A 14079-nucleotide genomic window follows, 5' to 3' on the forward strand; every position below is an offset into this window, starting at 1 on the left:
TCAGCTCTCTCCAACTTTACTTCTTTTACTTTTAAAACGTGCATCTCTTGCTATTAGCTTCCCTCCCCTTTCTCAACTCCCTCCCCCACTCCCCTGCCTCCTCTAGCTCCAGCAGGTCCAGACCACTGACACTCTCCTTTCTCATGTGAATGTGTCGGGGGGGGGGGGGGGGGGGTGTATGTGTGTGTGTCTCCATTGAGAACTTCTTTTTTTTTTTTTCTAAACAGAACTCTGGGACAGAGGAGAGGAGTCACCCCCCCCCCCCCCCCCTTCCCTCCCACCCTCTCTGCGGTGCTGTGATTTGACTATCCAAACAGCCCGCTTCAGAGGCATCCATCCTCCAACAGTCTTTGGAGCACAGATTAACCTCTCAGCCCCCTCGGACTCTGAACATCTGAGACATTTCTGCGTCTCAAGCAGCAGCCCCTGTAGAGAGGAGCAGCTGGACGTCTCTACGCCCATTTCAAGAGGAGGAAAAGGAGGAGACCACGTCTGGATACATAGAGAAGAAGAGCAGAGGGGAAGCTCATCCCGGTTTTCGGGGATCTTGAGGAAGGTAAGCGCTTGTCATGCCTGCTTGTGTGTGTGTGTGTGTGTGTGTGTGTGTGTGTGTGTGTGTGTGTGTGCGTGTGTGTGTGTGTGAGTGTGTGTATGCCGTCTGCTATTGTTAGTGACACTTTACCAATGAGTTTGTTTGCCGTTTAAAACTGTCAAGACAAACTTTAGGCAAAGTCGGGCCAAAGTTAAAACGGTTATACTGCTATGGCTACTGCTAAGTTAACTGCCATAGTAATCGTCACCAGTGATATTTGTTGGCCACAAACTTGTGAATGTGCACAAGGCAGGAACTTACAATGCAACCTGTTCAAACCTCAACTTGTTGGTGACTTGCATCTCTTTGCGTACACGCCCCCTTTTCGCAGTGAACCTGTATACGATGTTGATCTTCTCACAGAGTCAACTTGTTTCACATGGCAGCCTGTGGTCGTACAACACTGGCATCATTACACAAGCTGTTTGTCTGCTCTCCACTTTTGTGCTTCTCCTCCATAGCGTTTGCTTGTCTAAACACTCCTATGTCGCTCCAAGTGAGACGACAGTCCTCGCTGTTTTGTTCATCAATGGCTTTCCTCTGGAATGAGACAAACAGAATCATCTTAGGGACAGGGGAGATATGGTGGTGGAATCCAGCCTGGCATCTTTGATAACGTCACTGCTGAATGTTTATCACAAAGGAAGCTTTGACTACCTGAAGGGGGTAACACTATGAAAATGTGAGCTGTTTTATGGCTTGGGAATACATGCGGCATGCATATTTTTCTACACTGCCACCCGACAGATGTTCAGCACCTGAACACAGCGCGCTATTTGTGGCTGGGTCAGAAAACGGCACATCCATCTTAAGTATACAGATGACCTTTTTGATACGAAGCTGAGGATTCATCACGCTGGCATGCTTCTGCCCCCCCCCCCCCGACTTTTTGGAATTTCCTTTGGATGAGCTCTGACTGTTGACTGGAGACAGCTCTTTAAATATTTTTGGTCCCAGCATTATTGTATGCATGCCATAATTTGACCATCAACGGTCATAGATCAGAACCTCTAAGACCAAATACCACTGACGTCTCATTTTGAATTCCGCAAAAACTTTCAGGATAAAAACGCAGTAAAAGTTGTACAATGCTTTTGAGGTTAAACTGCCGCTATGACACGAAACATCGGCTCACCGACAAACAAATGATTTTTTTTTTTGTGTGTTTTAAGAAGAACATGACAAGAGAAGAAGAACTTCATCCATCCATCCATTTTCTAATCCGCTTGTCCTCACAAGGGTCAAGGGGCGTGCTGGAGCCTTTCCCAGCCATCATCGAGCAGTTGGCGGGGGACACCCTGAACTGGTTGCCAGCCAATCGCAGGGCACACAGAGAGGAACAACCATCCACGCTCACACTCACACCTAGGGACAATTTGGAGTAGTCAATCAGCCTGCCATGTGTGTTTTTGGAATGTGGGAGTACCCAGTGTTACTCTTAATACTGGTGATTTTTGTTTTTATGTATTTATATGAATATTCATTCACCTCTTAGACTTGTATGAAAGTTAAAGAATGATAAAATGAACATTACCTGTACAGTTTCATGACCATGACGATATGAACCTGAGAATTATTTTAACATTCAGCGTTCCAGTTTTGGATATTTCAAAAAAATTGATAAGCGAATCAGCGGTTTATATACCACTGTGCTCTTGGGCCATACTATTCATACACAAAAGATACAATTGAGGTTGAATCGGGTTCCTCACCTTTCAGCGTGCTTTAAGCTTTCAGCGTGGGTTCCTCACCTTTCACTGTCTTTAAGTGTGCAAAAAACTTCTGGTATGTACAAGCTCCTCTGATGCGGTCAGCTCCATTCCACCGGCTCAGGACTAATCCTTCGTCATCAGCTGTTTCCTGGCCGTCGCCACTCGCCACATGCCAGCCGCAATGTGCTTCACATTAGGACCATGTACACAACATGTCGGCTGATTCAGTTCAGAAAGAGCTCTGCAATGCTCATGTGTTATCAAATAAGATCGAGTCCTATTCCCTTGTGTGCTGGATGCGACTTCAACTATTCTGCAAAAAAAGAAAAAATCCATAGTAGCTATATATACTGTATATATATATATATATATATATATATATATAATATGTGTGTAGAAATAAAAACAGAAATAAATGAAAGCGGCACGGTGGATGACAAGGTTCGATTCTGGCTCTGGCCTCCCTGTGTGGAGTTTGTATGTTCTCTCCGTGCCTGCGTGGGGTTTCTCCCGGCACGCCGGTTCCTCCCATATTCCAAACACATGAATGGCAGGTTCATGGAACACCCGAAAAATTGCCCTTGAGTGTGAACGTGAGTGCGAATTGTTGTTCGTCCATGTGTGTCCTGTGGTTGGCTGGCAACCAGTTGAGGGTGTACCCCGCCTACTGCCCAAAAGACAGCTGAGATCGACTCCAGCACGCTCACGACCCTTGTGAGGACAAGCGGATTGGAACATGGATGGATATGTAATCAAATACAGCCCTCAGCGTCTTGTTCAGAGGCAGTCACGTATGAGCTGATTCATTATTAATCACTACTTTTGAACTGAACTTGGCTTGTCAGGCCTCAATTAGTCACCACTTTTTCAATGCTGCACTTAGAGACTTATTCGAAAGGTATCTTCAATGAAGAGCACTCAGTGTTATTGCCATCCGGCTTCCTGCTTGTTTCCCTCCCACCACATTGGCACAGCACTGACAAGGCAGCTGCACCTCATTGAGCACGGCCCCCACTGCGGGACACTGCGAGGAGGAAATGCTTTCATTATGAGTTACAACATTGGACTTTTGGACTTTTTGAAGGAAATACATAATGAGAGTACAAAGCGTGTTCACATGTACAAGCGAATAAGCCGTCCACAACAAGCCTTATATTCTTTCAAGTGGTGACATATACAGCCCAAAAAAACCAAAAGGGGGCGGGGGTTACTTTGCTTCTCATCATAGTACATTTTGATGGTTGTGGTGGTCCAATGAAATGCACGTCTTTTGACAGCAGTGAGACACAATTCATAAAGAGCTGCAGAAAAATTGTGCGACTTGCACAATTAAGGTGTTGCCATGCAAACTCTGAGGATACAAGTGCATAATTGTTGTTGTAGTTGTTTATTGAACATAAAAACATATACAGTAATAAACTGACAGAAAGCAAGGTAAGTAAAATAGTAAAAGGAAAGAGAAAACAGTCATCATACACACAATTATTAAATTATTCATTAAACTCATTACATTTTTGTTTTTATAAAATTGCAATGATGGTAAACTCATTTATTCGTTCCAAGAGGTTCTCAAATTCATATTTTACATATCTCAGAAATATGATTAGTGCATCCGCTTCACAGTGCAGAGGCCATGGGTTCGATTCTGGGCCTCAGCCTTCCTGTGTGAAGCTTGCATGTTCTCCCAGTGCCTGTGTGGGTTTTCCCTGGATACTCCGGTTTCCTCCCATATTCAAAAATCATACACGGTAGGTAAATTGATGACTCTAAATTGTCCTTCGGTGTGATTGTGAGTTTGAATGGTTGTTGTTTCTCTATGTGTGTCCTGCGATTGCCTGACAACCAGTTCAAGGTGTACCCCCCACCTACTACTGCCCGAAGTCACCTGAGATGTGCTCCAACAAGCCCGTGACCCTCATGCAGATAAAGCGGTTCAGATAATGGATGGATGGATGGATGGATATTGTGTGAATGCAAAATGCCTGACTCATCCTGGCATTTCAGATCACAGATCCGTCTGGTGTATTGCAACAACATTATGAAGCTCTTACTAGTGGCATTAACAGTTAAGATACCAAAATGCATTTGTGTTAAAATTTGTGGAAAAACCATATTAACCAATAGCGGGAAAAATATATGCACTTTTTTGAGCGATGCACCTTACGATACACCTTTATTTCTTTCTTTTTTGATCACAAGTGCTGTCATAGCCGGTTTACACAACTGTAGCAGTGCATTACGAAATCAATAAAGGGAACACGTGACTTTACTCTTTGTTGTTTGCACACCTACTTGTCATGGAATTAAAGCAGGCCATTGATATACGGACGTAGCAGCAGGCCATTGATATACAGTCGTAGCATTGACTGCACCACTCTGTTACTTAGACGGTCAGCAGAAGTCGCAATAATTTAATACCAAAAGTAACAATAATTAACACTCAACCAGAAACAACATTGTAATTATATTACACACTGACTGTAAAAACATTCAGAGATCACCTGACCAACAGTACCCGTCTGTCAGTCCGTCACTGATGGACTCCAGTGTTCGCTGGCAGATTGTCGCCTGATGGAAACATTGAAGCCGTGATGGAATAAGCACAGACGGAAGCAATTTTTGGCCGTCCAACTGACCACCACCAACCAGAAAAATAGATGAGGTGCATTTTGGGGACAGGAAGCAGATAAAGGAGCAGTAATAGTATAAGAATTTTCTTTTTTTTTTTTTTTGTATGTAAAGTGGTCAACAGTGTATCTTGATGAATAAAATGATGTGCCGTTACTCTTGCACACAGTTTTGTACCGAGGGTCCTAAAATAGCGGTGACAAAATATACGGTAATTTAGCGATGAAGGACGTTCGTTAAAAATGAGGATGATTGATTGACGGAATGACTGACTGGCCCGTTCAAAATACTGATGACTGATGATGATGGAAGCCCGGGTCCGTCCTTGGTGAATAATGGAAGTTCACCGACGTATCCACCATCACTGCATGCAATATATCAATAAAGACAGTCAGAAGTGTGACTTATAACTGCAAAAAAGCATGTTGGGAATGCCGCTTCTCTAATAATGGCTGGCGCTGTGCCCATTTTGACACGATGAACTGACCTATGTTTTGAAAGATGTTTGCATATGAAAGCAAATTGAGTTGTCATCATGCGTTGGTCTACGTGACAAGTGGCAGGAGTCTTTTCTTTTTTTTGTAGGCTAAACAACATCTTCGCGCCAACAAAAATGCACTGCAATCTGTGATACAGCGCAGTGAGACAGGAGGACCAAGAAAAACATCCTGTTGTTTTTCCATGGTAAAAATATTCTGTACAGCACTGCACTTAAAAGAAGCCCATCTGTATTCCAGCTTCAATGCTCCAAGACCGTTAATCTGATTGATTCCATTTTAGCCAGAAGTGCACAAATAGTGGAACCGATTACTCAGGGCCTGACTTGCCGCCTACATTCTTATCAAGCTGTTGCTGTTTCAAGGGAAAAGAGTGGGACTGAGACAGTTGGCTTTAATTGTGTTCAGCTGTTTTTGTTTCTTTTTGAGGGGTGCGTAAGAGCCGAGGGACCCGCAAATGTGTGTCGGCCTTCTCCACTGCTCACGAGGTGGGCGTAGGGGCTCGGACCCTTCAGTGTCAAAGAAGAACGTGCAACAATATTTGATATCCGTCTATCCCCATATGAACAGAAATAGTTTCAGTCGTGGGTGGGACGTGTTTCTTTTAAGAAAAAGAAAAGCTGTTTGAAAAGAGGCCCGGTTGGCGACAACATAGAGATTGACTATGTACGAAGAATAGAAACATGTGCATGTTGCAGTTTTTAATACTGGTACCGCAATGTGTTTCCTCTTGTAAAGGGTTACCCTTCAAAAACGAGCAGAGAACTCAATCCATTGAAGCCATATCAAACACCAGCCACATCCAAACCTGTCATTCTCTTCCACTGTTGGTCTTGACGCAAAAGCTCTGTATAATGTCCCACCGCTACCACTACAAACACAGATTATTGCTCAATTTGATGGAGGAAACCAGTTTCCAGAACATGTGTTGTCTGAGCATGTCAGCTGGGTGGTTTTGGAAGCACAGTCACTGGAGCAGATTTCGGTTTTATTATATATTTTTTATTTGTAGCCATTATTGCTAGTACTTCTAAGGAACGTGATATAAGCTGTTTTTTGCTCATTCCGTTGTCAGCTATCACGTTCCCAGAGATTCCTTGACCTGGATCGGAGCCATCCTTCAACAAGTGCACTTGGGCACGGTCTTCTTTTCAACTGTGTTTACACTTTGGTGATCGGATTCAAGCTCAGTGAAAATCACAACGCATAGGGACCACCTGCTTTGCATTAGAGGGTGACATGGGAGTGGATTTTCACTTCTGTCTCATCCCACTCCCATTACTATTGACATTTTTCTATCAACTGCCGTAAAAGCATCAAAAGCAGCTGTATATTCAAAGTACATAAAAAGTCTCTTCACATATAATGTAACTGCTGATTTTGCAGTGTTCATATTCTCCCAAAGGAGCAGAAGGTTGGCCTCAGGGGGATTTGGCTGGGTGATTAAAAAAAAAAAAAAAAAAGGTTTGTTTGGACAAAGATGCACCGGGGCATTATTTTCCCACAGCACAGCCAATTTACACTGACCATCTAAGACTTTACTAAAGGGAAGAAATTGTCAATGTAGTCTTCAAAAGTTACTTGGCTTTTATTTGACCAGGGTTGTCAACTTTGTGCTGATAGATGCTTTTTTTTTTCCAAGATTGACGCTTCCTGTGTGAAAAAACATCTGTGTGTGATTGTGTGTGTGTGTGTGTGTGTGTGTATGTGTGTGAGATGTGGTCTTTCTCATATATGGAATGTTGTGTACTTGTGTTGTGTCCCTTTTTTTTCCCTGTTTTTTTTTCTTCTTCTGCATGTCTACACCGTCGCATCGTCTCGTCCACCCGTTGTTTGCATACGTTTCTGGTTAGTGGTCATGTTGGTCTGCTGTCTCATTGATTGACCACAGCCTCACACCCACTCCAGGTCAGGAGAGATTCCCGAACAGGAAGTGCGAACCCTCCAGCTGTGGCTCACAAGCCTTTTTGGAAATTTTTCTCTGAGAATAAATCAACTGCTCTTCCAAACAGATTGAATTCAATCTTAACATTATGGCTCTCGTGAATGGAGGGTTTATTGCCGAATGTTTGTGTTAGACTCCATTAATAAAGGCATCCTTAATAAACTGGCAAGCGTATGTGAAGTGTACAATATCAACCCCCTAGGGACACACACACACACAGGTTTGGCAAAAAATTGGATTCGGGAAGCATTTCTCACCTCATCACACACTTCTTCATCATGGACAGATGTTTCAATCAAACACGCAGCTCCACTGTGTCGATATGAACCCCAGAGGTGGGATTAGAAGTCGCTGGGGGACGCAAGTATACGCTCATGAGACCGCGTGGGCCGAGTGCCTCTTGTTGCGATCCATTTTAACATCCTTCCCCCTCGACCGGTGACACTTTGAGTGGAGCTGCTGTTGTTTATGGAGAGCAGGAAGGGTCACTCTGTCACCGAATTCCCAGCATCTGTGAGAAAATTCATGCGCAGTGGGATAACAGTCCGTCCGTCATGGTGATTATTGTACCATTGCTTAAATAAACACCAACTCCGTTCAGTCCTCTATGATTATACCGCCTAGAAGATTTTCCAATGTGCAATTAAGGCCAAATACTTCTTTTTAGCAAGTCATTCGGCTTCAACAATAAAAACCTCCTGCACTTGCTTGGAGTTTGTCATCAAGATGCATTGACAAACAAAAGAAAAATGTGGTCAAATCAGAATTTGTATCCATATTTTTTACTGACAACAATTAAAAAGCAAGAGTGGGCAGTAGTTTTTTTGTTTATTTCGGACGACGTGAGAGAAAATCAATACAGTATGTAAAAGAAAAGCAAAAGGTCATGGTAGAATGAAATCATCCTCGAGCTATAGTATCAATAGACCATCATTGGAACATTTCTGCGATCCAAGTATGTGCAGTTGTACACTTGATGATATTGGAATTGCAATATCCATAGAGACAGTACATTACAATGATGATCATGATTTGAGTCTCTATATTCTCCATATTATCACAAACGGTTTTACTTCACCAACAAATTCTTTTAAAATGTAAAACATCTTCCACTCTGTTTGGGAAAATGTGAGAGAAAGAAATCCCTCTCACACGTTAAACAATAGATCAGCAACAAAATGTCAATGGGGGGGGGGGGGTTGTTGCAAAATTAAGTAGAAATGTTTTAAAATGTACTAAACAAAAAGTAAACTTTCTTGGTGGAAGTTACAAGAAGTAGACAATATATTGCCAATTTCAGATTCCATAAGTTTAACCCTAACAATGCACAGTGGTTCTCAAAGGTTTTTTTTCACAGAATACCAGCTAAAAAAAAGTGTAGCTCTCCAAGTACCATCACTATGGCCGACATAAAACTACAGCAATGTAGAAGGCCTAAGTGTTTGTCAAATTCGGGGCAATTTTTTTTTCATAAAATATGTAAGATCACAAAAAATCTATACTTGAATGAGTCACTTAAGATAAGATAAGATAAGATAAGATATCCTTTATTTGTCCCGTAATGGGGAAATTACAATCAGAATTCAGAAAGGAAAAACGCTGGGTAGGGAGAGGGAAAAAAACCCCACGCTCGAACTATCCTCTTCCGAGGATAATTTAAGTCCAGGATAAAAAAGACCCTAGCACATGAATAAGCATTAGACAGTTACAACAAGTCACAAGACATAACATGTATAAGGGGGGAGATGAATGGGAAGGGGCGGGGGGTAGGGTAGGGTAACCGCGACGCGGCTGACGATGACCAGCCGCACGGTCACCGTTGCGCTCCGCATCATCGAACCACGTCACGGGGGAAAAAGAATCGGAGCGATGAAGACGGTGATAATAAGGATTTAAGTGTATTTGTCAAATTGTGAAATAAAAATTGTAATAAATGTTTGAAAACAACAGTAAAAAAAATTAATGCAAATGTATGTGACATTACTTAAAAGTTAAATACAACTGAACATTATGTAAAAAATGGACTGCGCATGAATTGTAAAAAAAAAAAAAAGTTATAGAATTATAGAAGAAAACGCTATATGTGTAGGTCCAAGCTTGATTCAAATATGTTGGATTAAATTTCACATTTTAAATGTCATAAATAATAGCTGTGGTTAAATCAGTGATACCACAAGAGAGCCCACATCCCTGAGCGGTACTCATACCAGACTTGAAGAAAATGAAATTATGGTGCAACTTTACTGAATTACAAAGTGATACTGTAGGTAGTTGTAATTAGGGTCACACTTGCAGATTTCCTTGGGACACTATTTCCACTTTTTCCCCTAATATGCTTGTACTAATTTTAAAACCAGGGGTCCCTCAATGAAATTACTCCATTGAGCACTTTCCAAATTTGTTTTCACACAATCCATTTTGTTCTGCCGATCATGTTCCATGTTGTGGGTCATTTCCATTTGTCAGCAGAACTAGATCATGTTTCAAACCTGACACAACTTCTAAAAAGATATTTAATACACTGAACTTGGTTACACAGAAGCCCTAAACGCCAGCGTTGAGCTTGTTTTACTGCGAACTGGCATCATCTTGAGATTTGTTGCTGCCACTTGCCTTGGGCTTGTAGTCACGTGGAGCTGTCACCACTCAGCAGCCATAAGTACTGACTCCCCTCAGTGGAGGCGCTCCCCTCTTTAGCCCCCCCCCCCCACCCTTCCTAAAGTGGGTGAGTGCGACCCCTCCATTTTCGTCATCGTCACCAGCAGGGTCCCGAGTGTATCAGCGGTCCTGGGAAAGTTTTAGAGGAATACTGTGGGAATGTGAGCCACACACACATCAGTGACAAAAAGGGGGAGAGGGGGAGGAGTATTATTTGTGTGTGTGTGTGTGTGGTGGGGGGGGGGGTGTTTAATAGACCATGCATTCCCTGGCATACAAGCCATGTTTGTGTTAACATCAACCAAAAGGATCCCTCTGTTACTCTTTCAAAAGCTCAAAAAAGAGAACAAGCAGACAAGCAGATCGCAGGTGACGCAGAACCAAAACTGCGGGTTCATTATGAGATATACAAAGACAGTCGTCACATCCGCAAACAGGAATTGAAAAATGGAAGACAGTTATTCTTCTCTGAGGTTATCAATGGAAACACAAATAATGCTCGTACACTGTTTTCTGTTGTAGACAGACTGACAAACCCTTAGGCATCAGTCCCTTCTGAACTGCTGTCCAACACACTGTCCATGACATTTCAGCCTTTTTCACAGATAAAATATTACAGATATATACAAGACAAAAAATAAATGCCTCCCTCTGGAAAATTCACAATGTCACTTGCGCCATCATCTTCTCCAGTTAATCTTGAACACTTTAACGTTTTAGATGACACAACTTGGAATGAAATAGTTTTAAAGTTAAGATGCACAACATGCTGTCATGTTATGCTGCCTTAACAATTTTTTAACATGTTTTTGATTGCATAGCACAAACTGTATTACTCCTAGTGAATATTTCTCTTCAATTAGGGCAGTTTCCCCTTCCCAAAAAAGCCTTACTCTTGATGCTTCAACAATAAGTAAGTACAGGCAACACCAAATCTTTTGAAAAAAATAATTGAAAGGGCTATTTTTCAACGGATTCACAGCTTTATGATTCAAAACAATCTCTTGAATGCATTTCAGTCTGGATTTTGACCACACCACTGAAACTACACTTAATATTGTCTTAAATGGAACACACCTGAACAATGATGCCTTCAAAAACACTGATCCTACTAGATCTCAGTGCTGCATGTGAAGCATTTGACTGTCTGCTTGGCAGCGGGTGGGACTTAATGGCGCTGTGTTAAATTGGTTCAAATACTACTTGCAAGCAAGACCATAATTTGTCTCAATTGGCATTCATGAGACTGAGTGAACAAAGGTCACATGCGGCGATCCATTTTTGGACCATTTCTATTTAATATCTACATGCTCCCCTTGCGTGGTGGCCCGGTAGTCCAGTGGTTAGCACGTCGACTTCACAGCGCAGAGGTACCGGGTTCGATTCCGGCTCCGGCCTCCCTGTGTGGAGTTTGCATGTTCTCCCCGGGCCTGCGTGGGTTTTCTCCGGGTGCTCCGGTTTCCTCCCACATTCCAAAAACATGCGTGGCAGGCTGATTGAACACTCTAAATTGTCCCTAGGTGTGAGTGCGGGCGGGCATGGTTGGTTGTCTCTGTGTGCCCTGCGATTGGCTGGCAACCAATTCGGGGTGTCCCCGCCTACTGCCCGAAGACAGCTGGGATGGGCTCCAGCACCCCCCGCGACCCTAATGAGGATAAAGCGGTCCGGAAGATGAATGAATGAATGAATGCTCCCCTTGCTCAGATTACGGAGCATCACAACATCTCTTGTCATACTTATGCAGATGACACACAACTTTACATTTCAGCATTTTCTCCAGCTCAGTCCAGAACGATTGTTTTTGGCCCCAAAAATGAAAGGTCCGAAATCAGCACTCATCTTAACTATATGTCTGTGAAAACTACAAACCAAGCCAGAAGTCTAGCTTTATTGACTCAGACCTGAATTTTAACGACCAATTAAAAGCCACGACTAAATACCTCTTAACATCTGAAAAAACAGCTGGATTAAGGGTTTTCTGTCTCATCTAGACACAGGAAAAACAAGTTCATGCTTTTATTTTCAGTAGGCTAAATTACTGTAATGGTGTCTTTATAAAAAAATCAACCAGGCATTCGCAGCTGATTCAAAATGCTACCGGCAGAGTCCTTACAAACACCAGGAAACTGGAATACATCACACCTGTCTTCAAATCACTACACTGGCTTCAGTGAGTCAAAGAATAGCTTTAAAAAGCTTGCTGCTGGTCTGTAAATCTCTGAATGTTCTTGCACCAAAATACACACAAGATGTACTAGTACCCTATTAAGTATCCAGACCCCTCAGTTCATCTGGGACAGGTCTCTTGTGTGTTCACAAAACCAGAACCAAACAAAGTGAAGCAGCATTTTGTTACTATGTGCCCCACAGCTGTGGAACAAACTCGCCGAATACCTGAGGTCTGCTCAAACTGTCAGTTTATTTAAATCAGGGCTGAAAACAATCTTGTTTACTGCAGCAGTCTCATGAATCCGTCCTATATTCTCTCATTTTGTCTTTTAATTCATCAAGACTGACGCTTGTTTTTTAATCATTCTAATTATTTAATATGATTTGATTGTGATTTTTGTAATTTCTTTTTTCTCCTTGTGAACAGTTTTTATGTGAAGCACTTTGAACTGTCATAAAATGTGCTATGCAAATAAACTTGCCTTGCCTTGCCTTTCACCTATTTTTATTAGAAGCAGGAGGCAGGACAGGAAATAGACCAGTCATGTTTTGGGACCAGCACAACAGCTCTTCATTTTCGGGAGCGGAAGTGCCAAAGGCAACTAGTTAAAAAAAAAACCACACACACACACAAAAACACGACTTTGAAACTTTGACTAGATATTGACCTCTAGCAAACTAATTATTCCAATGTTTTGGTTTTAAACTTAAAGTGGGAGTATGTGTTTAAACTCTCATCAACATGAGAAAATGAGTTGAACTTTTCACTTACATGCTTAATTTGATTTTATTTATTCCTGTATTTATTTGTAGAGAATTCTAAAAAGAAATCATTTCAAATCAGACTGGCATTAACAGACAGGTATGCCATCATAGATTTTCAATTAGCGCGTGTGTGCGTGCGTGTGTCCTGCCCCTCCTCCCTGCCTCGCGCTCACTTGCTCCTGATTGTGCCTTCCTCACCTGTGTGTTGTCATCCTTGATGAGCTCACGTATGTAACCTCTTGTCTAATTCTTTCTGCCTTGTTGTCAGTAAACTGACCTCATTCTTGAGTTTTAGCCTTTCCTATTCTTATGACTCATCATCAGCTTTGACTGTGTTTGCGTTTTGATCTTGTTCTTGTTTTTGGTACTGTTGCCTTTGCTTAATGCCCAAGTACCCAACCCAGCTGGTTTATTAAACAGTGTGTTTTTGGAACTGTCTTTTGCCCCTGGGTCAAGTGTTGGAGTCCTACATCACAGCCGGAAAAATATTTCCTCCGCTGTTATATAATATGCATTCAATTTAAAATGCCTCATGAGTTGCTTTTAATCCAAACATTTTAAATCAATTTATATCATCCAAAGATGGCGCCCTAGTAGGCAGACGTGTGCACATTTTGAGCATGATGTCTCTGATCCACCGGTGAAAGGACTCTTTGATTCTCTCCTCTTTCATCTAGAACTGCTTCAAACAACAAAGCAGATGAAGAAAAAATGGTTAAGATTGCATGACTGTCCATGTTTTATAGTATGTGTTGTGTTATATTATTTTGTTATTTTATGTTAACTGTTTCTGGGCGGCCCGGTAGTCCAGTGGTTAGCACGTCAACTTCACATTGCGGAGGTGCCGGGTTTGATTCCAGCTCCGGCCTCCTTGTGTGGAAATTGCATGTTCTCCCCGGGCCTGCGTGGGTTTTCGCCGGGTGCTCCGGTTTCCTCCCACATTCCAAAAACATGCATGGCAGGCTGATTGAACGCTCTAAATTGTCCCTAGGTGTGAGTGTGAGCGTGGATGGTTGTTCGTCTCTGTGTGCCCTGCGATTGGCTGGCAACCGATTCAGGGTGTCCCCCGCCTACTGCCCGGAGACAGCTGGGATAGGCTCCAGACACCGCCCG

At 42.5% G+C, this 14079-nt stretch overlaps 1 protein-coding gene across 1 annotated transcript in view; it reads left to right on the forward strand.

The window, feature by feature from the left end:
• The first annotated feature begins 307 nt into the window (after positions 1–307).
• The window catches only part of pdgfrb (platelet-derived growth factor receptor, beta polypeptide), a 39050-nt gene continuing 25278 nt past the window's right edge, over positions 308–14079 (forward strand). The window contains exon 1 of the mRNA XM_086134142.1: positions 308–556. The gene's annotated coding sequence lies outside the window, so the exon portion shown is untranslated. The remainder of the gene's footprint in view (positions 557–14079) is intronic.

This window comes from Hippocampus guttulatus, chromosome 2 (genome assembly GCF_054856545.1).
Source record: "Hippocampus guttulatus isolate MCC_2025c chromosome 2, RoL_Hgut_1.0, whole genome shotgun sequence".
In the NCBI taxonomy this organism is placed as follows: Eukaryota; Metazoa; Chordata; class Actinopteri; order Syngnathiformes; family Syngnathidae; genus Hippocampus; species Hippocampus guttulatus.